The 26,020-nt window shown below is 37.3% G+C and overlaps 1 long non-coding RNA gene across 1 annotated transcript in view; it reads right to left on the bottom strand.

The window, feature by feature from the left end:
- Positions 1–12,451: 12,451 nt before the first annotated feature.
- LOC311155833 overlaps positions 12,452–26,020 on the bottom strand; it is a 125,632-nt gene continuing 112,063 nt past the window's right edge. The window contains exons 3-5 of the long non-coding RNA XR_014616304.1: positions 16,411–16,514; positions 16,213–16,264; positions 12,452–12,918 (exon numbers count right to left, since the gene is read on the bottom strand). This is a non-coding gene — a long non-coding RNA (uncharacterized lncRNA). The remainder of the gene's footprint in view (positions 12,919–16,212; positions 16,265–16,410; positions 16,515–26,020) is intronic.

Here is a 26,020-nt window from a genome sequence, read left to right as displayed (position 1 = left end):
AAACTGGAATAACTTTACAATATGATCCCAATAATTTAGCAGTTGCTGAAGTAAAATGAGGTTAGGGGTTTTGTTTGTCTTTATTGGGAAATCTTCAACTAAATTAGAGATGAAAGTAATAATAAAAATACTGTTATAACCTATGGTATAGAAATATCTGTTATTGCATATATATGTTATTTTAAATATATATAGAAATGTCTCTTATTTCAGATAAAAAGGTGGGGTTTTTTGCTGAGGACCATTGTATAAGGTGGATCTTGCTTTGATGCTTGACAACAGCTTGAAATGGCTTTGGATTTGCTGGGACAGTTTGGAGCTGTGCTGACTTTTGTGGATGCATCTATAGGTGTTTTTGCTTGTGGGATCCTACTCTGTGGTTTTTAAACCACTCAATTTTATAAATTTCTGATTCTTGCATAAATATTTCATTACATATTCATTCACTATGCAAAAATTTAATGAAGTTAACTTTTTTCCCTTATCCACTCGTGTAGATTTGCTTATCCATATTCCGCCTGTGTCACTTGGAGCTATGGGACACAATGATCACTGACATCCTGCTTTTTCTGTGAGCATCACCTAAAGGACACTGCAAGGAGAAGGACACTTCACAGGCAAGACACCTTTCATGTCCTCTGGCCCCACTTCAGATGGGAAAATCTAAAGCATCAGGTGAGTCAATGAATGACTGCTTTACTATCAGATATATATATCACAATTAGGAAGCCAAGAACAAATGCAACTGTTTCCTGGGCAATGAGGCATGAGATTAAAGGCTGATGTCCAAATGTAAGAATCCAATTAGCAAGTGACTTATGTCTGTGGTACAAAATCAAAATGCTCCTATTTCCGTTACATATTCCAGTACTGCGTGGGTTCCTCTCCTCGTCAACTACAGAAGAGTTTTTTATGAGTAGTTAAATGTGTATCTGGAATAATAATATGTGGTGTTATAAAGAAATGGCATGTGAGAAATAGTGTACAAGTGGTGCTTTCTTCCACTTCATGTTTTCCACACTGAACACTGTACACCGGGGCCTTTAGTGGTGCAAGTTGTTATGGATACTGACAGCAGTTTCATAGCTTCTGTAAGTTTGGGGATAAACCAAATCAGTAGTTATACACTGGGTAGGAAAAGCATGTTCTTGAGAGGATGCTTGCAGTATCAGACTGCTGCATTTTACAATGGTAACCAGTTCCCTACAATCTAATGGTGCTTTGGACCTTCCTGTGATGTTTTTCATAAACCTAAAGTAAATAGAGGGGAAATTGTACTGTTCCTTTGATATATTCCTTGAGGAATGAACCTATGAAACTTAGAGATTAATGTGACCACATTCTTCTCATAAAGTAAAGACTTGAGATTTTGGTGGGGGAAAGACTTGAAGGTTATAGACTAATTTAGATAGAGGCTTATTTCACAGGTCATTTATTTGGATGATTGGGATTTTACAAAAGGAGTCTGGGGAAATACAGTAATTTCTTTGAAGTGACTAAAGTGTATGGTTTTATGATCTCACTTTATTGGGTAATGCACCTTTCTGATTTCCTTTTAACAGCTCCCCAGAATGTATTTACAACTTATAGGATCGTGCTTAAGCTCAGTACCTAAACATGCATGTTCATTGCCTGCATGTAATAATAAATGGTAATGGAAGAAGAATATTGAGCTGTTAGTTGTAGGGATTAGAAACCTCTTCTTTCATGACCAAGAATAAATACAACTGATGGAACGTGAGTTCACACATCTGTTTATCCTCACAGGTGCACTGGGCATAGATTGAGACAAATGTACACATAGAGAAGGGATAATAGAGGACATATGCTGGCCTTTCAGACAATGTAGAGAATGTGCATTTAAACATATTTACATGTAGGTCTGTAAAGTTGACCTAAACACCAAATAAAAAAAAGTCAACCAGATGTGACCCTGTATGCGTCGTAAACCCTACTGAATAACTGCTTTTATTGCTTTGCACACAGTGCCTTGATAAATATGATTATGAGATCTTAAATCCACATTGGTTTAGGGTAATGCAAGAAGAGCTCTGTTTAAAATCAGCAAGTAAATACATCCCATGTTAATAGAACCTACATCATCTAAGCATGGCCTTGTGGTTTTTATTATCATGGTTGCCTTCATCCTAAATTGTATAATTAAAATATTCCTAATTACTTGTGTATTAGAAGGGGCTTTGAATGAAGCAGTTGAGAAATTTGGATGAGAAAATAGAACAATTTCACTCTTTCATTGTTCTTTATTCTTAGTGATGCTTGGTTCATCCTCACATGCTACCACTGTTTGTGGTCATTTTGCTCTGCTCTGTTCTCATCTTGTCATGACATCTGCTCACAGTCTGTGTTATGGATTTCATTAGTGTCATGTATCCTGATGCTGTCAAAGTCTCTTTAAAAAAAAACCAAAACAATTCAGAAGGTAACAAAAGTGAAAGTTAGTGATCAGTCTTTTATGTGAGTTTTGCTTTGCTAGATTTTCTGGTTTTATACCACGAAACAACTTAATTAGAGAGCATGTAGTTACTGTGACCTCTCCTGACACTGTTTGCTGTTTTACAGTATTGCTGCAAAAATTTATAGTGAGAACCTCCTGAAAGTATTCAGTGTCAGTATTAGTCACCACAGTACCATTGACTCTATAGTGCTGTCAGAGAATAAACCCCATTTTTATGGTCCTTTCCTGCTGCATTTTCTGAAATTAAGACCACTGAATTTTCTAGGGAAAATGTAGGATTTCATGCTAAATTTTACCTTACTTCCACTCTTCCTGTTATAATTTAGGGAAATGTACTCAAGAGATTGAGAAGGTGATTCAGGTAAGGTGTCAGATGGAAATGAAAACCAAAAAATTTGACTCTGAACTTAGGGATGAGGTTGTTAAACCTCATAGATAGACCCTGTTCTATTGGTGGTACTGCTTGTACTGTTCACTATGGCTTATAAAAAAGCATAATAGAGAGAATGAGCGGATTGTTTTTTAACTCTTTCCTTCTTTATACCTGGTACTTCATTCTTACAAACCCCTTCTGCTTAAACTTCAGTTTTTAAAATTCCCAGTAGATAATTTTCTTCTGCTAATTAATGTACCAAAAAAAGATTGTCTTTGGATATAAATGCATGAATCCTTGTCTATACAGAACAATTAATAAACTTCTCTGTAAAGGAAGATGGATAAAAACTAAAGATGGGGGAAAGAGCAAAAAGTTATAGGGAACAGAGAGGACAGACTTTCTTGTTTTAACCATCCCAAGTATGGAATGTTTGCAATATTCTCTGTTCAAGAAATTCATTTTTCCAAAATGCCTGGTATTTCAATATCTATGGTAGAGTTAATGTCCTTAATTTCCTAAGATTTCTGCTGTTTCTTGAGATGGAGGGGAAAAAAATAAATTCCTTTTAAGATTCATATTTTCTTCATTTATTGAATAAATCATCCTGACAGGAGAGGAAATAGCTATCTCCCTGCTGTGGAAATAAAGGATACAATCATCTTTCTGCTGAACCTCTATCTCATGCATGTTATTATAATAGACTTTGTTACTGCTGAGACATGAAATAAAGCTTTCACCAAAAGTTTATTTGAAATGCACTAGTTTTTGAAGCCTAAAGTAAGTGTTAAAGTAATGAAATGTTTTATATTCAGCTTTAACACTGGACAGTCATGGCAAAAAGGAAATATTGCTGCATTCAGCCAGGTATTTTGTAATTCATATTACTCATGCTAGTCAGGGGGAATAGGAAATGCAGAGATAGCATAGAGATGCCTATGATTTTCCTAGAATTTTGTTTCTTGGTGGTGTCTGTAAAAGCTAATGTGATTTTAAGATTTTTTCATTATCATTATTAATTTTGCAACTTGTCATTGTTCTGTTAAATATGAATGGTGAAGCTCTGATTCATTTCAGCTTTGTTGTAACTTTCTGCAGAGACGAATCTGGCACTAAGTGCACATCCTTCTGCTATACCTGACTGTATCAGCCTTGAAGTCCTTAATGTCAAGGTAGCTTCTATAAATAGCAACAGTAGTAGTGTGAACAGATGGGAAATGTCTGCTATTCCCTGGAAGTTCACAGTAATTTCTTTCATTCATTGAGATATTTTACCACTTCTTTAGAGAGGTGTGCCTCTATGCAGTCTGCTTGGCATGTAAGGGTGTGATACTGGACAGCTGTAAATGAACCTTTGGTTTAAAGGAGACATTAGGCAGACGGAGAAGTCACTCCTGTTGGACCGTCTGCTACATAAAAACAGAGCTGAATTAATGCAGACTTGAGTAGCTGGACTGGTGGAAGCACAACTTATGAAAAATAAAATATGAGCATTTCATTTCATGGAACTCTTACAACTGGAAGTGCAGAGAATACTGGGAAATGACAGTGCCTGGAGGGGCTGGTACCTCTCAAGGGTTGGCGATTCAGTGCAGCCATCACTTGAATGACTTAGATTTTATTAAAATCAGCAGGCATTTTACCACTCATATTCACTACACTATCCCCTGTGGTATAAAAGCTCTCAGAAAAGTACAGAGCATTTGTCAAATCTCACCATAAATTGTACATTTCTGTGAGCTTGTTGCAGCACATAGTTTCTTTAGAATTTCAGTCATCCATAGCAAACCAAAGCATGTTATCAAACCTTTGGTCAAATGAGTATGCAGTGATGCACAAAGCATGTATTTTAGATTCCGGATTGTCAGGAGATTATGTAGGCTTACATGGACTAATATGAAAGTAAGCTCTTTCACATCTGTCCAGAAACTAATGTTATTTTTAAGTAACACTTCAGTATTCTTGTATGTTTTTTGCTGGCAATGCCTTTCCTGCTGTTGCAGATATTTACAATGCAGTCTTTAGTAGTCAGTGGCTGCAGTCATATAGAAAGTGTGAAAAGAGTTGTGTAAATTTGGTCTAGGTTACAGTACTAGAAGTATTATGTTAAAGGAAGTAGAAGTTTAAAATTTGACATGCCATTGTTCCTGCAAATGTTTAATTTACGTAGACAAAATTTTAAAAGACCAAAAAAAGAAAGCCCATCAAAAAAGCCAAGGAAAACAAGGAAGAAGAGAGTCCTAAATGCTTGGGTCCTGTGAGAGGCAAACTGATTTCTGTTACACAATACATCAAAATAAATTTAAAAATTTCTTGATAAATTCTCCTTTTCCAAGGAACTTGGAGGACTCGGCTTTAATTGCAATCCTGGCTTTGAGACACAGGTAGATTCAGTAAAGGGTTGCAGTCAGCTACCAACAAAGAAAGGCTCTATTGCTGTGCAGTGTGGCATCCCCGATTGCCATCACCAGGCTCATTCACTGAATTCAGCGCTTCACTGTGGTGGTCATGGTCTGTCTCAGACTGGTAACATGGGAGATGCTGCACCAGAGGAAAGCTGCAGATCTCGTATCTGTCCTATGTTTGAAGCCTTTCAGTTATGGTATTCATGTGATCCTTTCTATTCTAAATGTAAAAAAAATAAAATAGTCCTGAAAGTGAAAATTAGAGCTCTGTTCTTAGACAACAGAGCTCGTGGGCTACAAAACTCCTCCTCACTTTGCTTCATATCCATAAATCTCTGCAGAGTGCAAGAGTTTTAACTGGCTAGGTAGGCACTGGGATCTCATGAGATATTGGTGACAGGCCTGGATTTAGGGTGTCTCTAATGCATTTCACTTTGGAAAAGCAAAAGTACACAGCTGGGCCAAACTCGGTTCCCAGGAGGATGTGCTGGACGAGCTGGTGGGGCGGGGCAGGGCAGGGCAGGGGGGCTCTGAGTGCCCCGGGCTGGCCCCGCAGTGCCCCGGGCTCCTCGGGCCCCGCCGGCCGGGCTTCTCCGCCCTCGGGAAACGCTGTCTCCCTTGGCTGCTTCAGGGCGAAAGCCATGAGGCTGCAGTTCCAGGTGTGAGGGGCACCAAAGGTGCTGAGTAGGACCAGAAGAGCCCAGCTCGTGGGAGCCATTGGAGTGGAGTTGTCTGCAGCCCCATGCTGGGTTTGCAGGCTCTGGGCTGAAGTAGTGTCATAGCCTGCTGTTAGGTAGTGAAGATTTTCTCTTAGCGGCTGAACCAAAACCCTGCTCGTTAGCACACACCCAGACCCGGCTTTCTCCGGGCAGACACAGCTTTATTTCAAAAGAATCCACATAGGTGCTGCTCAAGCTGGTATCCTTAATAAAAACCTCACTAGAGGTCTCTATTAAGCAGTGAACTGAACCCTTGCTAACCAGTGTCTGTCAGAAATAATAATCTGAAAAATGGAGATAGCTGCTGCTTTAATAAATATTATCTTTCCTAGAAGCTAAAACAGGAATATATTTTAGGAGATATTAATTGTGCTGTAAGGTTTCCTGCTGAGTTGGTTTATGGTCCCTGCTCTTCTCTATCTACAAAATGTAGGTGGTCTTACTTCATTCAGTGGTTCAGTGATGCTCATGTCATTAATAATTCTCAGCTGCTCCTTGGGAAAGTTGCACAATAGGATAAATCTTATGTGTTGCTGTACTGTTTGTCAGTAGGGAATTCCAGGCTTTTAAAAGAAAGTATTTCTCTATTAAAATGAAGATGGGTCAGGAACACTGATTTTATGATGATGTATGCTGGATGAAAAGCTTTAGAATAGCTAGAGATGTACATAAGTTATGTGCTGTTACCCAGTTTCTCTTGATTCCCCCTCCCCATAATTTCTGGATGGATCTCTTTCTTTGGCAGGCTCCCAGAACAGCAAGTAACTAGGCTGTTGGACATGTGCTGTTAAAACTGATTGTCCATGGCAGTGTTCAGACAATTTATATATTCCCTAAAACTGATTTTAAAAGGTCTTTTTGTTCACTCTATCTTAAAAGCCAGTTTCAACAAGCATTACTGAGATTTTGATTTACTGTTATGAGTGATGTTTTAACTGTGCTGGTGCTACCACAGCAAGATGAAAAATACACTCTTGTGTTATTTTTTTTCCAACCCTGCCTGCGATTTCAGGTGCAAAAGGCAGGTTGTGCTTTTGGTCTACAAATTCCTAATGACATTTAGGTATGGATTAATATTTTGTTGATTGTTTTTGGGCTAAGCATGACTAAATACCAAGTCTGAACATGTTGAAAATCTTATTCAGAGACTATTCATTCTTATTATCTGTAAAAGTATCTCCATTACTTCATTACAGCAAAATAATCAGCAGTTATCTTCCTGAATGGGTTTATAAAATACTAAGAATCTATGAATGCTACAGCTTTGCTAGTAATAGGATTACTAAAACTCTCAGGGTTCTGTCCATCAATTGTTCTATATAACATGTCAGAGGTGACAAATTTGGAGAATACTGAATCAATGCTGAAATATTTGCACTAGGAAAATACCAAACTAAGTTTACAAATATTTTGTATTCATTAAGAATAAAGATATATGGGTATACAGAAAGATAATAGTATTAATCAGTCACGTGCCTCTTCCATCCTTTTTTCCAGACCTTTGAATTATGGACCACCCTGTAATATGGAGTTAGACACTCTTGACCAGCTACCCTGTAACCTTACCATGCCTTTGTCACATTTGCTAAGTCAACTAATAGTCTTTTTCAAATACCTTCTGCTTTCTTTTGACAGAGAAGCAAATGCCTTTATGGTTCAGTGGTGCAGATTTTTGAATAATGAAATTTCTAATCTGTGTGTATTTAGACAAACTTAATGACTGATAAAAGTAGGAAATACACAAAAATTACAGCCCACTGAGAAGCCCAAACATCCAGTCACTTGTGTTGGTGCCTTTTGCTTAATTGTTTAATTCTCCTAAATGCTATGTTGTCCCTGAAATGCACATTGAAAGTGAAGATCTCCATGGTTTAAGTATTTATAGAATAGATGTATAATGGCTGATTCTTAGCACCTTGACTGACATAATCCTCTCATGCAGTGGGCAGAGTTTGATCCTTGGAACCACTGATTTGCATGACCTACTTATGCACTAACATGCACAATAGATGTGCTATGGAATGACATTATAATGACAATATAAGACTCCAGCTACCCTCTTTAGACAAACAGAACTTTCAATTTAATACCTTGGTACTACATATGGAATGAAAAGAAAGACCTTTTCTCTAATAATGTGTACAAAACCTGATATTTTTAACTGTGTGTGTGTGCAGTAAAATGAAACCTAATGTTGACATAGCTCTGAAGTAAAAGAAAAGATGATTATATCATTGCAGGTATTGACTAGTGTGCATTTAAATGACTTGCAGATTACATTCCTCTGAATGTATTCTGTGGTATTCACATTCTCTTTGAAAAGAGAGAGACATGATTCTCTCTCCCAGGATTTTTTCTGGGGAAGGCAGTGAGAAAGCTCAGAGAAAGAAGAAAAAACAATTCTTATCTCTATTTGCTGCTCCTGTTGTTTGGCACATGTGAAATGTGTTGTGGGGGTTATTCACTGAAAGGGATTTGTTAATTGGACTCTGGTTGTTTGGATTGATTGACCAATTAGGTCAAAGCTGTGTTGTGACTGACTGAAAGGGTCACTGGTTTAGTATTAATTTAGTATAGTTTTAGTATAGAGTATGGTGTGTAGTGTAATATAATATAGCTTAATAAAGCAATTGTTCAGCCTTCTGATATCTGGGAGTCAAAGCTCATTGCTCCCTGCATCGAGAGTGCCTTGCATCTATATATTCTACAACAATTCTAGTTGGTTTATGTTCCTTTAGATTTAAAAAGAAATTCCCTTCATCTCTTTTCCTAGGCTGTTTGCAAAAATAGAAACATACCTAAATGTGAAAAATTTAAACCTTTCCAGTAAACATGATCATGCATCTGCCAGAAGCTACCCTGAGGTAGGACATACATACATTATGGTTAACCACAATGTTATCAAATGTTTCTAATCAATACTTTTGTTCTGAGTCACGGTTCCATTAGTGACTTGTGTGATAGTAACTCAATTTTTTGAGCCAAGAAGCCTGTGCCGATCTTAAAGTTTCAACACCTTTCCTGAACACTTAACAATCTATTTGTGCAAACCAGGAGTTCTGGCTCTATGGAAACATGAAGTAGCATTGCAAGTTTGAAATTAGAAAATGACAAATCAAAATTTTTATATCCAGGTAATCAGGCAAGTCAAGGTAGAGGAAGGATGTTAAATGCTCCCCATTCGTAATCTCACTGCTCACTAAGGTCTGTCAGCACTACCTTCAGCATGTTCAGTCACTATAATGGGAAATGTTTTCCTTCATTGCCTATCACGTCCTGATGCAATTTTAATTCTATAGTTATAGTCAGTCCCTTTAAAACTGATGGGTCAGATTCTGTTTTCTTTTTCAGAAATAGACCTGGGATATGTGTTTAAGCCATTTCCATATAATGGCAAGCAGGGCTCATGGGGTCTGAAGTACTTAGTAGCTTCAGTGCTTGGAATAGGGATTAAAACAACGTAACTCTCACAGCACACTGGGAATAAGCAATGTTTGTGCATGGCATATTTCTTAATTATTAATTAAAGGGAGCTTGAAACTGAGAGTATTATTGGTGAATGGTAATGCCCGTCCTTGGCAACTATACAATGTTTGCACCCGGGTGGGAGTTTGAAGCAGGGTTCTCCATGGGCAATTCTGTGAGTTTGTCATTGTTCTGCCCTTTGGTTATTTCATCCAGAGATGCTGTGATACGCTGTGCATTCAGAATGACACCAGATGCACCAAGAATTAAGATGGAATTGTCAATTTCTTTTTAAAATAGATGCTTTTCAATTTCCTGGAACGTTTGTTGATACTCTAGGGGAGGATATATCTTATGATGGTATTTCATCAACATTGTTCTGTAAGTGGGTAGGCATTAATCTAAATGTAATTTATTTTTGTGTTTCAGGATCAGTGTCTTGCACTGTCCAAAATACTTAGGCTTTAGACTTCATCTTTGAGCTTACATAGTAGGAGACATTAAGAGCATTGATTAAGGTTCATTTCATACCTGTTATGAATATTCTTAAGTTATGGTGTTGTGCATTTGCAATGCACAGGAAGTTATGGAATGAACTAAAGATCCAAGTTCTGTTAGACCATTTCTGTGCTAGCTTTACTGGGATAAAAATAACCATCTGCATACAATTAAAAACATTCAGTTGCTCTTTTGTCTATAAAACTAAGAAGGATGTACTGAAGTAAAGTTATTACTACATCTGAAATGTGTCTTTGAGTGTTAGTGTTGCATTGCTTCAAATTCTCTTTTGTTTTTTCTCGAATTTTTCTTAAATAGGATTTCTATTATGTCTGTAAAGAAATATTTGATTTTCCTTATTTGGATTTTGAAATATTTACTTGGTAGTGGTAAAAATGCTCATTATCTGCTGAAAATTAACAGCAGCAGGAGTCCTGTGCAATTAATTTCACCATGGTATTTGATTCAAGATGAAGTAAAAAGTGAATCACATGTCCAATTTTTGCTCTTATTACTTTGCTTCAAATGCTTTATCATATATTGCCAATGCATGTTCTCCTAAGTGAAAACAGTAGTTCAACATACCTTAGCCTGAGGATATTCATCTGGGTGTGATGGATATGCAATACTCCTGGAAGGAATGTCAGCTAGTTTATATCTGAGCTGATGCGTAGTTGACTACTTTTTAACATACTCTTTCTTTAGTGTCACTTTACTTGGGCCAAAATCAATTTTGTATGGAAATTTTTTTACAGCTTCTGTGGAATGAACTTGTGCTCTAGATTTGTTTCCTAATAAAGTGGTCTGGGTTAGTAACTGTGAAAGCTGCCTTTACCTGGCACATTTTATGGTCCTCTTGTCAAGATTAAAGAGATAAGAAAGGCAAATCCTCAGGGAACTACTAAACATGCAGAGTTTTTTAGATTACTGGTGAGAGATGAAGTGGGTAAGTTTGATCCTCATGATGTAGTGTCTGTTCTGTAAACAAAGAAAATCTCTCATCCACAATGTTTGTTTGGACATTTTCCCCAAAAGATGTTTTTATATATGAAAACCTCAGAAATCTGAATGTATTTTGTACCTTGGCAACCAGAAGATATGCAGGCACTGTCAGAGAAATGCTGATCCTACGTTTCACTATCCTGTCTTTAAAGCAGAGGATGCAGTTATGCTGTGGTGTAACTTTTACAGAGACATCAAGGTGCTTTTTACAACACGGGAAGAAGAAAGAAAAGATTCAGCAGGACAGGAACTTTTTAATGTTAGTAGCCAAAACAATAAAATCTGCCCTAGAATTGCCGCTTTTGAGCAGCAGTAATTCTAACAAAGACATAAAATCACTGTTGATCAGCTTATACATGAGTAGATAGGGATATAGATTAGTCCCTTCTAAGGTGGAGGGTGGGGGAAGGGGGTAATGCTTAATGACTGCTACTGGCTGGCAAAATGTTGTTTGTAAATAAATAGAAAGGAGTAATCACTGGTTGACATGTTGCTAGGGTTGTTTTGTTAATTTTAATTTTTTTAAAATTTCATCTCATCTGTTTCCTAAATTTATTCTAAATGTGGAACCTTTTGAAATCCACTTGTAAGTGGTGTATGTACTTATCCTATTATTCATTAAAAGGATTGAGTGTACCTCTTGTTTTAAGCTTTGAAAATGTACCCTCTGGATCCTAAGCCTCCTTTTTTTTTTTTTGCAAATTGATTGTCATAGTCATCCACTTATATGCAATGAAGTTGTAATATATGAACAGACATGGCCTTATGCTGTCAACACTGCTCTGGCCACAAGTTCAAAGCACAGACTGCTATGAAGAAAACTGGCTATGTTCCAGCCAAAACCTGAACAGTGTCTGAAAGGAAGGGACAAAGCCAACTGACAAAGAATTAATCCAAAATAGGTTGTAGTACTTGCCTGACAAAAAGAGAGGTACCAAGCAGTTGTACGTTACCTATAAGTGCTTTGGCACAACAAGGGAAAGAACAGACTGGCCATTAGCGTGGTGTATTTCAGTGTGCCACCAATGGTTATCATGGATGGATATGCAGCCTTGACTTTGCTGAGAACTGGACCTATCTATGGTTCTGTCTTGGACATTTCTGCAGTTCTCTTTAATATATAATAGCATTCAGTGCTCATTTTGCATGTATGGATGTCGGTGTCCTCTGAACTTGTATAAATAAACCAAGGAAATATAGTTTCTTTCTAGCAGAGGTGACACTTGAGTGAAGTGAAATGTCACCTCTTTGCTCTGCAGTGGAGGCATCACCATTATATTGAGTTGAAGATCAGTGCATGTTTGCCTAACACGCTGAAGAGCAATTTCATGCCAGACCTGTGGCCCTCTGCAGAGGACTAACCCCACCATATGTACGTACGCTAAAATTGTAGTTATGTATCTCCTCAAGTTGCCATCATGAAAACTGTAATGGGTTTATTCTTAAATACCTTGATTACAATAGATTATTCAGAAGCAGAGAGACCAGGCACAGTGGAGGTTGCCATCTCTTTTGCCATGCTTGTGGCATCTGGACTGCTGTTTGTAACTTTGAGAAGGTACAGAATGACCTACTGATAATGTTGAATGTGATGGTGCAGAAGTTGAAAAGGAAGAAAAAGACATATCCCTCTGATGACTAAGAAATCCTATTTAATCCTTCCAGTTTATTTTCCTATCTTTCAAAAGGCTATGTAAACACATTGTCAGCATTTCATATTTTTTCTCTGAATCAATGCAAGTGGCTGGTTTGTTGCATCTCCTGCCTTGAGGATTCTCCTCTTTTTCTTCAAGTTCTCCAAGTCATCATTCACCCAAGTTGCTTGATGTGATTACTGTTCTGTTCTCACCTCCAAGATGCCATTTAGTTTGATCTTGAACAGGGAATTTTCCTTTTTGTAATGTAAGCTAAGGTTATTTCAGTTTGTTTCCTTCTTGCCACTCCCCCCTCCAAGGTTTGTATGGTTTTGAAATCAACCTTCTGAAAGAACATGAAACACCACAGACAATCACTGTGTAATGAAGTTATTTGTCAGTGAACTATAATTCTGAAGTGAAATTTTTAGTTAATTAAATACTAGAAAAATACCAAAAGCTGCAACAAGCCCTGCTATTTTAAGTTCCATCTCTTTGAGTCTCAGTTTTTGGTACTATGCAGATTTTCTGCATTAACAATAAAGTTTAAAACCAAGAATCAATGAAAAGCATGTTCTGATCGGTTAACCAAGGAAAGGTGAAATCTGGTAGTTTAGCAGCTGTCTACAAATCAAAAATCATAGAATAAATTTTCAGGTTGCAGTCTCATAGTATTGAGTAGTTTGAAATTAAATAATTGCTGCTGAAATGTATTTAAATGCATTTTCTGTGGTCTAATTTTAAAGCTTTAGCTTTAAATGATCATCTGCATTCCTCCTTTACCATGCCCAATGCATCCACTTAGACTTAGTTGCATAATTTATTTTGCCCTTGCTTTAAGGTAGACCAACATGATAGTGCTGTTGCACTGAATCAGGAAGTTAGGACTAAGAATGAGTGATTTATTTGAAACTCAGCTAAATGCTATTTAGGTTAAGGTCCAGCTGGTGTGAAATCAGTCTCTGAAGGCACACACTGGGACTGATCTAGGCTGCAAGTGCCTCTTGCTGCCATTCAGGGTTCCTTATATTTGTGTAAATATTCTACACTTCAGGGTAGCAGTATATCGCAAACTGAACACGTGCAGTGGGTTGTGTATTCCACCCTAGGCTCTGCTTTTTTGCACATTGTTACATATTCAGTTGCTGTGGTTTATTTTTGCCACAGAAGATGTATATGCCAAACTGGAGTGATTTAGAATGGTCCCTTTTAAAGTGAATGGTGGGGGGAAGGGATAATGCTTACTGCTGCTGCTGGCTGGCGAAATGTTGTATGTAAATTAATGTATTTTGCCTTTTTCTGTGGACAGATGGTATTTTAGGGCAATCCTGAAGGTATTTCTTCCCATTATGATTTTTGTAAAGCAGCGTAGCTAATTGTCACTTTGTACACCGCTCTAATGGGACACGGTTTTTGGCTGCTGGGTTGCTGTGCAGCACTAAGTGTGAATTATTGCTCAGTGCTGTATCCTGGCGAATCAGTGTTTACAAGTGTCTGCAGTCATACAGATCAGATCTCTGAGTGACCCTGCCTGTGAAGAATAATCATTTCAGGCATCTTAATCTCTCCTCCTTTAACACAGGTGTCTAAAAATAAAGGCCATGGTTGTGCTTAATTTTGTGAAATCCAGCATGCAACGTTAAGCTTGGCTGACTTCCTTCGATCCATACAACCCTCTTCCTCTCAGCTTGCAAAGAAAATATTTTTTCCTGACTCAGGTCTGTTGCAGTCCTTCTAAGGGTTCTTTCCAGCTCTGAGTGGCTGAAGGGTCTTCTATTTTGTCCTTTGCCAGCCTCCTTTTGCTGATATATGAAGAGTTGCTATTTGCTCTGAGAAACAGCTTGATATGCACTTCTGCAGTGACTCTGGGGAACATTGCTGTCCAAATAGAGCAGCTGAGGTACGCTTTGAAACTGAGGAGCCTTAACACCCACCTTGGCAGGATTGATTCAGCGTGTTTGAAATTTCAACCTCACTGCTGACCCCTATATTGTGTCAGTTTTGGGGTTTGAAATTTAGCCTTGGATCAGACCTGTTTCTGAAATTATATTTATAGCAGGAGAAGAAAGCAGGAGAATAAAATAATATTAAAAGAAAACTTTTATAAAATTCCTGGGAAGGAATGGATTAGGTTGCCAAGTACTCCCCAAGCCTCTGGTTTTTCAATTATGAATAAGAAAGCAATATGAGCAGCAGCTGATCTCTGTCCTCACTTAAAAGTCAGAGCTCAGGCATTAATTTAGAGGGCTGAATGCTTTTTTTCACTAGAGCCTTTATTAATTCTACTATTCACAGTTAATATTGATACTCTGCAGAGCAGGTAATTTTACTACAGGAAGAATACATCAAGGCTCATTCTGCTTTTAATGGAATTAGTAGGAGTTTAACTGTTTCTCGTAAAAGGAGGAAGATTAGACCAAAAAAGATCTATTTGTTAAATATGAATCTGTATGATACAGATTTACTCACACCGTTTTGACTATATTTGAAAAAAGTTGCCTCTTGCTAGGGCATTGTCTTGGTTTCAGTCTCTCCATAATTAGTTTCTATTTATGTAAGAGATTGAGATAAGTAGCATGCAGATGTCTAAAAGATAGATGTTTTTGCATGTGTTTTCTTGCTTTAGCTTTATGCAAATGCTTAATAATTAATGCTTTTTAAAGACCATGGGAGGTATACAGACTTAAAATTTTTTTCTGTATAGTTAATAACAGCACTTTAGTTCTTTGCTTTCATTTGTAAGTACTTCAAACTCTGCCATAGAAAGGAAGAATTGACTTTTATATATTTAAATACACATAAGGATTAAAAGAATTGCAATGCTCATTTTTCATGATAATGGATCTGTAATATGAAAGCTCTATTTCACAAATACTATTACCATAATTTGTTTCTATTTTTCAACTTGGACAAACATTTTATTTCCAGCCTAAATTCTTACCACATGTTTTCAAGTTTCCTTGTATTATAAACACTTCTGTATCTCAAGCAATAAACTGCATAACCTCTTTTGACTCAAAAAAATTCTTTCAGGCAGTTTTACTACGGAATTTTTAGTAAAATAATGTATGAAATTAAAAAAAAAATTAGAAATGGGGCTACTATCACCCAGATCACAAAGTCGGGTGTTTAAATGTGTCTTCCTGTGCACTGTATTCTGTATGCTAGTATTGAATATTCTGTTCTATAAACTCAGTATCAGTTTAAAGACCTTTGTAGTGCAAAGAAAATTTAACTATTCCCTTTTAATGTGATGCCAATAATGAAGTGTTAAATGCATAAACCGAAGTATTTAAGGCATGTAGGTATTCAAGGTACCACTTTAGTGTGGAGCTGAAGGACCCCATGAAGACTGAGATACTTATAATAAAGTGTGAGCCCTTTTATAGAGTAACAGCAACCTCCCTTCTTGACCAACTTCAACTGACCTCGTGTACCACACTGCCTTAAAGATGGGATAATAATAGAAATAGCCTTTGTTTATATTTTCCTGTAGAACAAATGGGTTTTAGTAGTAGCTTTTGTATTTGTGCTATGCAGAATTTCCAGTCAATTCGTTTCAACCTTTATGTTTTTTGTTCCATTTTGGATTGTAGGAGGGAGTGCTTTCTTAGGTTTTCTTTTCCTGTTAAACACTTACATTTAGGGTAAAGAGTGAAATCCAAATCTTTAATCATTAAGAGGCCAAAGAACTGTTGAAGAATAAAAAAAGTCAGTCAACACAGTTTGATAAAAGCTATATAATCAAATGACATTATATATTAGTGTGCATTTTTACTGTTGTATTGTCTATAAAATAAAAGCAGTCTATAAATTTTAGAATTATGTAGGTACTTACCATTTTAAAAGCAGTATCAAGTGGAATTGGTGAAAATCCCCAGGGTGTAATCAATAGTTGTTTAAAAGAATGAGCCTTTATGGTATTATTTCCAAGTGTACCATCTGAAATCAGAGGAAATTTACTGACAGTTGTATGTTTTGTTGAAAAAGCCATTCAGACCTATATTAACCACAGAATTCATGTCTGTTGCCTTCTACAGAGTACAAGGAGAGTGATTTATTTTTGAAAATGTCTTTTAGCTGGGTAACTAGGTAACTTACACTGTGCTGCATGAAAGAGTTTGGACTGCATTTTGTGAAGCTGAATTCCAGTGCAATGAGTGAAGGAAACAGATGGAGTAAGAGGAGGACAGATGGGTATCAAAAAAACTACAGCTGCCATTTTCAGTACCTGTGCATTTACTGTCATAAATCAATTTATTTTCATTTACTAAAGAAGGAAAATCATAAATTATGAAGCCAAAGCACTTCAGGTCCCAGAATCATTGTCTGTTGACAGCATCTATTTGTAGTAGGTTATTTGGGTCCTAAGTGAGCTACATCTGAGAATAAGTTTCTGTGGATAAGAATGTCACCACCAGTCCAGTCATTCCATTCTGCCAGGGAGATTGAAACATCTCTCATCCCGTGGAGGGAGGATTAGTTGGTTATTAGTTACTATGGTGGACAGCTTTAATGTTTTCCTTGTGGACGAGGGCTGGGCTACTGAAGTGCTGCAGTGAGTGCCAATGGACTGCTCTGCCACAAGGCTTCAAACAGCCTGTGAGGCAGCTGAACCTACAGAGCCCAGAAGCAAGGCTGAGAGTGCAGGAGGCCACTTGCTTTCTCCTGTAGCAGCTTTGCATCGGGAGACATGAAATGGTGGTTGAGAAAATCAAAACACTATTACTATACATATATCAATGCACCAGCGGCCCTTATTTGCTGTGTGGCACAGCTGCTCTGTCACATACTTGACCTTGACCTAATTTGATTATCCCTGTGGTTAAACAGGAAGTTCAGCTGAGAGTCAAGTCATTTCTCTCTGCCCTCACCCCACTAGTTACTGCTAGCTTGTTGCTGGTCCTGTTCCATTTTTATATGAGCACCTGTCCATTAGAAATTGGATGGTGGCCGTCCAGACAATTTGCATTTAATTTAGAATGCCTTGCAATTAGCAGACTCAGAAAATTGTAAAATGCAAATAGAAATCAGCCTTGTATTAGAAATACGTGAGAAATGAAGAAATTCAGGTCAGAATGTGTAATTGCTCTCTATCTTGTTGAATTTATATCAGGGAGTTTTATGCCTAGAGGCACTGCATGAAGTTGCCACTATATTTTGATGCAACTTCTACAAGAAGCAGGAGTATGAAAAGGTCTGTAATTTAAGTATCTTGGAGTTGGTTTTCTGTGACATTTTTATCACAGTTCCTTTTAAATTTTCCTACGAATAGTTTGAATTAAAAATTCACACTTGAAAAATTCACATGCCTAATTTTCTAATTGAAAAAATATTAGGGGTTAGAATCACTACTTTTTGTAACACAACATAACTGAAATGTGGTATTTTCTGGTCATATGTAAAAAGATTGGTTAGCCTTTGGCCCTTAATCTTTTTAATGCAGTTTAGAGCCGAATGTGGTAAACCCTGGAGTTTTTAACCTTTGTTAGCTGTTTGTAGATTACCTTCCCAATATTGCCTCCTTCAAGGTGAGCATTGTAGTGCCAGCAGTTACCCATGCTGAGGCTGGACTACAGTCTGTCAACAACCCTGTTTGAAATAACATTATCTTCTCACACTGTTAGGCACATTTCTGTTGGATTGGGATGTAGCCTACAAATTGGGCAAATAGTTCAGAAGGGGTGTGATGGGATAAAAAGGATGCAAGATGGTTTGCCTTCATTTCATAACTGAAGTGGAAGGGAAATCAGGGGTTGTTTTCCTTCAATTAAGAAATATTAGCAATTTCAATCCATTTTCAGAATGGACTGAAATTGCTCTATTTATTGCAGATTCAAATATAATAGATTTTTTTTTTTGAGCTGAGAATTATAAATTCAGTTTGTCATTATTTTTTTCATTGAGGCTTCTTACAAAATTCTGTCTCTCCATAGTAGTTGAGCTGCTTCTGCTTCCCCACCAATCACTCACTTTCCAGTCTGAATTTCAAATAAGTGTGAAATATTTCCTTTAAGCAGGTGGGAGATAAACTGTAAACTACACAGCATTTTTAAGCTCTGCATCCAAAAGAGATGGTTTAAAATCTTGACCAGGGTCAAAAGAGTGAGAAATTATTTCTGATTTTTGTAGTTTAAAGATGGAAAGGAATTAAACTTATTCATTCTAAAAGCATAGAATTGCTTTATGAATTAAACTCAGACTCGTATTTACAATTTACTGCTGTAATTCTTTTGAAAACAAGCATCCTCACAACACACAAAGTAGTGACTGTTAAATTCCTATGAAACATAATGGCCACTAATGAGTCTGCCCTAATAGATAACCCTTCAGCCCATTGAAATCTGGGAGTATGTAATGTCAGGAGCATCTTGATAGCAGTATGGAAGAGCAGTGTAATTATTTTGGTGTATAAAATTAGACTCAAAGAATCCTGGGAAAGGGAAAAGGCCATGCTGCTGTCAATACTTCTCATCAGTAAGTGTAAGTGATGTGCAATTTCATTTATGTATTTGATTTGTGTTCAGCCCAGGCTGAGATTGCCATTTCTGAAACTGCCTGATCGTTTTGAATTCCCGGGAGGGAATGCTTTTAGACAAGACAGCAATCTTGCACAGTCTCTTGCTGATAGCAAAATCTGGGGCTTCTTACCCTGACATAAGGACTGTAAAAATGTATATGTAGTGCAGAGAAGAGGGCTCTTTCAAAGACCTCCTGGCAGGCCTCAGCTATGATGTGCTGAAGACTGTTTCACAAGGACTCAGACTAATCTAAGTTGCAGTGGAGGAAAACTCTCTTAAGTGGTCAAAACTCAAGTGCTTGGTTCTACCCACTATGAAAGATGGAGTGCTGGTTTAAATGTTTCTTGAAGCTCCCATCGCTGTGGGTTTGGTTGCACTGTTCTGCTCAGGGAGAGGCCATACACTTTAGCTTGTTAAGGTAATATAACGTGCCTGTGAAACGGCTGTGGGGCACTCATGGCAAAAGAAAGGTCACAGTCTTCTTATGAGTACAAATGGTAATGCCCAGTATTCACTGGTTTTGGAGCATCTGTCAAGAGTTCAGTGTCCAGCACAATTCCCATGTAGGGAATTACTCTTCCCAAAGAGTTGTTTCTTCCTGTATTTCTGTCAGGCAAAACTAGTCTAAGGGACTAGTTAGTAAGTTAAGCAAACAGCAGATTCAATTCTGTATATGAAATTAGAATTTTATATTTAAGCTGTAGGTATCACCTGTTAAGGGTTTCAGGGCTTCTGCCTGCAGTTCATAACGCAAAAGCTTCTGGCACTGTCAAGATCCTTTTTGTGCTGGCTGGAAGTCCCAAGGCAGAACAGGCAGGGAGTCAAAATTGCTGCAACAGACATGAAATCCTGGCTCTGCTGACTTCAGTGGGAGTTTTGCTGTAGCTGACAGTGGGCCAAAGCTTTAATCCAGAAGTAGTCCTCCCTTGTTGGTAATCCCAGTGTATGCCCTAGGGGAAGCTTTTGCTTTGTTGCTGCCACCCAGGCTGTGTTTGAGCAGAGAAGATGTAAGTCTCTTACCGTGTCACACTGTGCCTTTCACTATCACAGCATTTCTGGGAATGAAATTGGGACAGAGGAGAAAGAAAAGCTGAAGTGTGGACACAGGCTGTCTAATTGCTTGTGTCCTGAGTCATTCCCAGTAACATGGATCAAGCACCCTGACCTGAGCAAGATTAGCTTCTTGAGACTGCAGAGGAGGGGGTCGTCAATGACTGCAGCCAGTGCGCCTCCCAGTCCCTGCTTCTGCATTTGCAGATGATCCCTTTAGCCACGCTTTCGGTATGTGAAGCTACAGTACATTCATTAATTCAGTCCTACTTAGCCCATGCAGACTGAGTTATCCATGAGATGTGATCTAGTGAGTTCTTCTCAGAGACACTTTATAAATTTTTATGTTAAATGACAGCAGCAAATGGGAATTGTTTAACCCTTTTTTAGTTACGAGGAAGGTGTGTGATGCAGAACATCAGAATTTGTGTTTAATTGGTGCTGATTAAAAGAGGAAATGACCTCAAGTTGTGCCATGGGAGGTTTAGATTGGGTATGAAGAAAAAAGTCTTCACTGAAAGGGTTATCAAGTAGTGGAACAGACTGTCCACTTAAATGGTTGAGTCACCATCCATGGACATATGTAAAATATGTAGATGTGGCACTTCAGGAGAAGGTTTAATTGTGGACTTGACAGTGATAGGTGTTGATGGTTAGACTTGATGACCTTAAGGTTTTGGTTTTTTTTTTTTTGTGATTCTTTAAGAAGAAAACCAGCTGAAAAGTAACTCCTTGTCCTTTGGGAAAATACATTTATTTTTTTTATTTCTGTCAGGTGAAAGTCTTCCTGTTAGAAATACTCTCAAGTTCTCTGTTTTCTGAAAGTATTTATTCTCTTATGCATCCTGTCTAAAACATCATTTTGCTGCTTTGTGAAATAGAGTCAGAGACTTTCAAAATACAGAATTGTTTAGAGTTGTAAATAATGCTCATCCTATCAAGTGCAAAATACTAAACCATTATTGCTTCACAGTGCTGGAAGTAAAAATAATGTTTTCTATGTGTAACTGTTTTAAGTCTACATATAAAAAAAATCAGAAAAGTAATGAAAAACATTTTGGGGACTTTTTGAAGAGTTGGTGTTTGCTGCCTGTCTTAATATATCTCAAATGTATGAAAAGAAATTGCTGTTGCTGCTTCTGTGGTACCAGAAATTAAATTCAAAGCTTGTTTACACCGCTAACAATTATTCATTTCATACTGAAGGTGGAACTCAGTATTTTTATCTGTAATGAACTGGGAAGGCTCGTTAACTTCAAAGCATTGCTACAGTGGTTTATCCCATATCAATGAGAATTTATAGGCACAATACGTGTATCCATTATGCTTATACAAGCCTTGTGATAATTTTACAGAAACCCAAAATAAATAAGTAATTTTGCTATAATTAACTTCACAGAAAATTATCATATTCCTTCTCTTCAGTGTTCACAGAACTTACTTCCTTTCTACAAAGATCATAGGTCGTGGCCACCCAAAGAGCACTTGCATGTTCTGTAATCATAATTTTGGGGTCTGAATGTGAGATACTATGCTAGGTGAGCATTATTCTAGATTTGGATCTCAGTCAGTCCCTTCAACTGCTCTTCAATCTTTGAATCCTACCAACATTCAATTCCTTTGTAAAATTCAAGTATTGATGAAGTAAATAAAATATTTTTGCATCATGCAGAACAATTAAGTGTGTACAAACATGAAAGATGTATTCTGAGATAATGTTTCTGGATTCTGCTATCCTTAGGGTGTATTTTGGGAGCAGAAATTAACTGCTGTTTCTTCACAAGAAGTTCTGTTTGCATTTTCCTTTTCTCTAGTTTATAGAAAAGGCTGGTCTTTGAGAGGACATCCTTCCAGGAAATAGTTTTTGCTTAGGGTGTAAGACCTCTTTCTCCAATATGTCCGTGTGTGGCTTTTACTATTATGTATTTTCTAGTCTGGCACCTCTTTTTTTTTTCCCCCAAGACTTGTCTGCTTATCAGTAATTCCTGTCTGAGCACCTTGCATTGTAAAATGACACTTCAAGTCTCATTAGCAAGACACTGGATGTTTATTCAGAATATTTAATTGCATTTTTTATTGTGATGACCAGGGGATAAAGCAGTTCCCATTCCAGAATAATTTAACTCGTTCTGCTTTTCATGTCAATTCTGATTTCACATGCCTACTCCTTGAGCTATCTGCCTCAATTTAATTTTTGTATGGCAAAGCACTGTACACTTCTATGCAGGTCTATAAATAAAAAGCAATAAGCTGACATCTTTCACCTGTATCAAATGTATTTCATATCTTTTTTTCTGGTATACTTGCTGTCTCTTTATATGTATTGCCTGTCTGCATTTCCCATGTCACTCTGCCCCTTTTCTGTCAATTGACAGAATTTTCAGCTGCAGATGGAGTGCAATACCTCTTCTACCTCTGTGCTGATGGGTTCACACACACATTGCAGACAATTTCTCTGCTATGGTATGTAAGATAAACAGCCACATATTTGCTTTCACACATACACAGTATTGCTTCTTTCAAGCAATATGTCCATATATAGGGAGAAAGTTCTAAATCTGACTAAAATCTGTCTCTGAAATGAAGGAGTGAGTGGGCTGAGATCATTGTGAGCTCAAAAGCTCTCAATAACCTAATCAGGCCTCTTACTACATAACAGTATCTAAGATATTTTAAGTGTTCATGTTATACTTGTACATGGAAATTGTCCTATGTTTATAAAATTCCAATGGAGATGCATATATTCCTTTTTAAATACTAAACTACAGAGGTGACCTGCACTGAACTGGTCTCTCAGGAAGGAAGACTGGTGTCAGACTGACTGATAGCTGCCTACCCATTGGAGCAAATTGCACTCATTGCTCTGGGACACTCAGCAGGTTGCATTTGTCTTACTCACACTGCATGTTACTGTTCCTTGTCCTTGTGCCTTGGATATCATCCCCAATCTTTAGCCCCTGATTCCTGCTCTTACTCTTGAGCTCCCGCTTGCAGTGCAGTCTTGCTCTGGGTTTTGCTTGCTTAGCTCCCTTACTGGCAGTACTCCTATTTCTCATACTCTTACCATTCCATGATTTGTGCAGTTCTTGACTTAAGATCATCTTAACTAGGTCTCTCATCTATTAAACAAAACAGGAAGTTGAGCGGAGACTTTGATGAAGTCTCTGTATAAGTAGTTTAACGCTTTCTTCGAGTTACTATTGTAAACTGTTCTGTCAATCCCTGTTAATGGTGCTCAAGCATTCAGGCTTTTTATAACTTTAGATATTTTGGCCTTAAAAAAGTAATTTGCAAGCTCTGCAACACCTAAAAGGTGCACTTTTAATTTACAACCAAAAGAGATTGACTTGCTTGTAAATGTGTTTGATTGAAGGATCTGTAAACCTAAGACAAATACCTTGTAAGTAGTGTGAGATTTTTAAGAATAAGAAATTATGGTGACAGTGTGGTCTGTTACACCAATAAAAGTGTCAGGACTTATAAATCCAAGTAAAGAGTTACAGAGAAGTAAGAAAAGGAGTACATACTTTGGGTGTAAGCAGAAATATCTGATGCATTTCTGTTTGAATTTTATTCTGATTTAGCAATATATATAAGTAAAGATGTGTCTCTGGGTAGTTTTATAATGTAAATGTGTCAATATTAAAAAAAAATTTTATCATATGAGAGGATGTAGAAAAAGACAATGAACAAATTCTCAGTGATGAGGTAAATTAACATGTCCTGAAGTGGTAACAATCAGATATTCAGGGGTACTAGATCGCTTCTTGTGTATGTGTCCTTTTTTTATTTCCTTTTTCAGATGTTAAGCAAAAATCCTGTTAACTTGGAGGGAAGAATAGCTCAACTGCAGAAACACTTTCTAATTGCAAACATCACTGTGGCTGCTTTTGATATCAATTGAATTCATGGCATTCTTCACTATTACCAGGAGGGGCAATAACACAGAGTATTGCAAAGCCTGGCAGTGTCCAGTATATTGTATAGCATTGGTGTGGATGCGGTGCCCGGGTTTACCCTCAGAAACACAGATCTGAGGCTTCTGAGGCTTCAGATTGATCTGTGATATTAGGGTCCCATGGGCACTACCACACAAACTTCTAATCTGCAGAACTGAAATGTGAGACCATAATCTAAACAAAGAGAAAACGCAAAACCAAACTCACATTAGTTTAGGGCCTGCTTGTGCTTTAATACTTCAGTACTTTGACTAAGTTTGTGTGTGTGTGTCTTTATGAGATGTAGTATTTACTGTGGGCTTGTTTTGTGTAACAGAGTGCTGTGTCACTAATTGTTATTCTTAGTGGGTTTTTCACTTCCTATTTTTTGAAAGCTGTTTGAATGCCAAATAGTAGCAATCATCTGTTGGATAATAGGAATCTGGGATTGCAACTAAATGTAGCTAGTGTACATGCACTTAAATATTAATTAAACCACACTGAGTCTGAGGTCGTAATCTGAGTGATTATACTAGACTCAAATAATGAGCAAATCTTGTCAATATAAATTTTTTTTCATTCCTAATTTTTTTCTTGCATAGAAAATAACTAAGTAGCTCTTATTCAAAAGAGAATTTCTGTTTCAAAATTCTTAAAACATAAACAAAGCCTTTTGAAAAATTTGATCTTCCACCATTGGAATGCTATTTGAAATTGTTCTTGTGTTAGTTTGCAAAGTGTTTCATTAGTTTTATCAGGATTTTTGTAATAAATGTGTGTTAGATCTAAGGCAGGGAACAAGGCTATATTTACAGTTCCCAGAACTTCTCATTGTAACAGTTTTCATTCAGTTGCTAGGAGCTTAGCCAAACTTTTAAGTATTTGGGCTGAAATGTGTTGTATTATGATGCAGACTTTAATTATGTGAGAGCACACTATTCTTGTCCAGCTCTCCCTGCCTGCCTCATTCAGGTCACAAGATGGACAGTACTGATTTAACAGACATTTTGCAAATATCTCATTTAAAGATGAGCTTCATTTGGTTTGTGGCCCTCTGACTCACTGCAGCGTTCCAATCTTTCTCTGAATATGACACTGTTGATTTTCTCATAAGACTGGTGAGCTCCATGAAACTACAAATGTTAGTGTCTACATTTTACAATATTCTTGTGGAATGAGTATTTACTATTATTTCCATTTTTACAGTGTGGTAGTGTGGCACAATAATATATCCTCAAAGCACAGACCAGTTTGAGTGACTCATGTGAAATACTCATTACCTAATTTCTCAAAGAACACAATTTTTAATATTTGTCCAGAGCTGGAGTTTTTTAATACGAGCAAGTCAATTCACTTAACTTGTACCTATGAATTGTTAAAACTTCTGCAAACCTAAGCCTCTGTGTGCCCAGAATACACAGCAGTTTTCACTGCAATGGCGGGAAGCAGTGGCAAAACTTAAAAAATTCTGGTCTCTGCTCTACTTTCTTTAGTATAAGACCTAGACCTTCTTTCATTTCTGTAGAAAAGGAAAGTGGGATTACAAACGTCAAGGTCAATCTCTGCACAGCTGTTTCATCCTCTGAATCTCATATTTTCTGTGTACTGCAGTGACAAGATTTTTCTTTTAAAATTATAAAGTGCTGACTCGATATTTCACAGATGGGTAAGAGTCAGCAAGACATGTTTCATTTTCAATCTTATACCCATAGAAGAAGCTATTTTATTCAGGTAATACGGAAGTCTTTGTTCTAGAGTTAAGCTTAAAGCTCCTATTGACATTTTTGCTCCATATGACATACTCCAGTCACACACAAAATGCATATGCTTGGGACCTACATGAAGAGCAGCCCATGCCATTTTTGTTTTAAAGTTATATCAGTATTTCAGGTCCACATTGATGTACACTGGATTGACCTAATGACACATTCCAGAATTC

Source organism: Fringilla coelebs (assembly GCF_963513975.1).
Source record: "Fringilla coelebs genome assembly, chromosome: 7".
Classification (NCBI taxonomy): domain Eukaryota; kingdom Metazoa; phylum Chordata; class Aves; order Passeriformes; family Fringillidae; genus Fringilla; species Fringilla coelebs.
The sequence above is the reverse complement of the archived record's forward strand: the minus strand, read 5'-3'. Positions and strand labels throughout refer to the sequence as shown.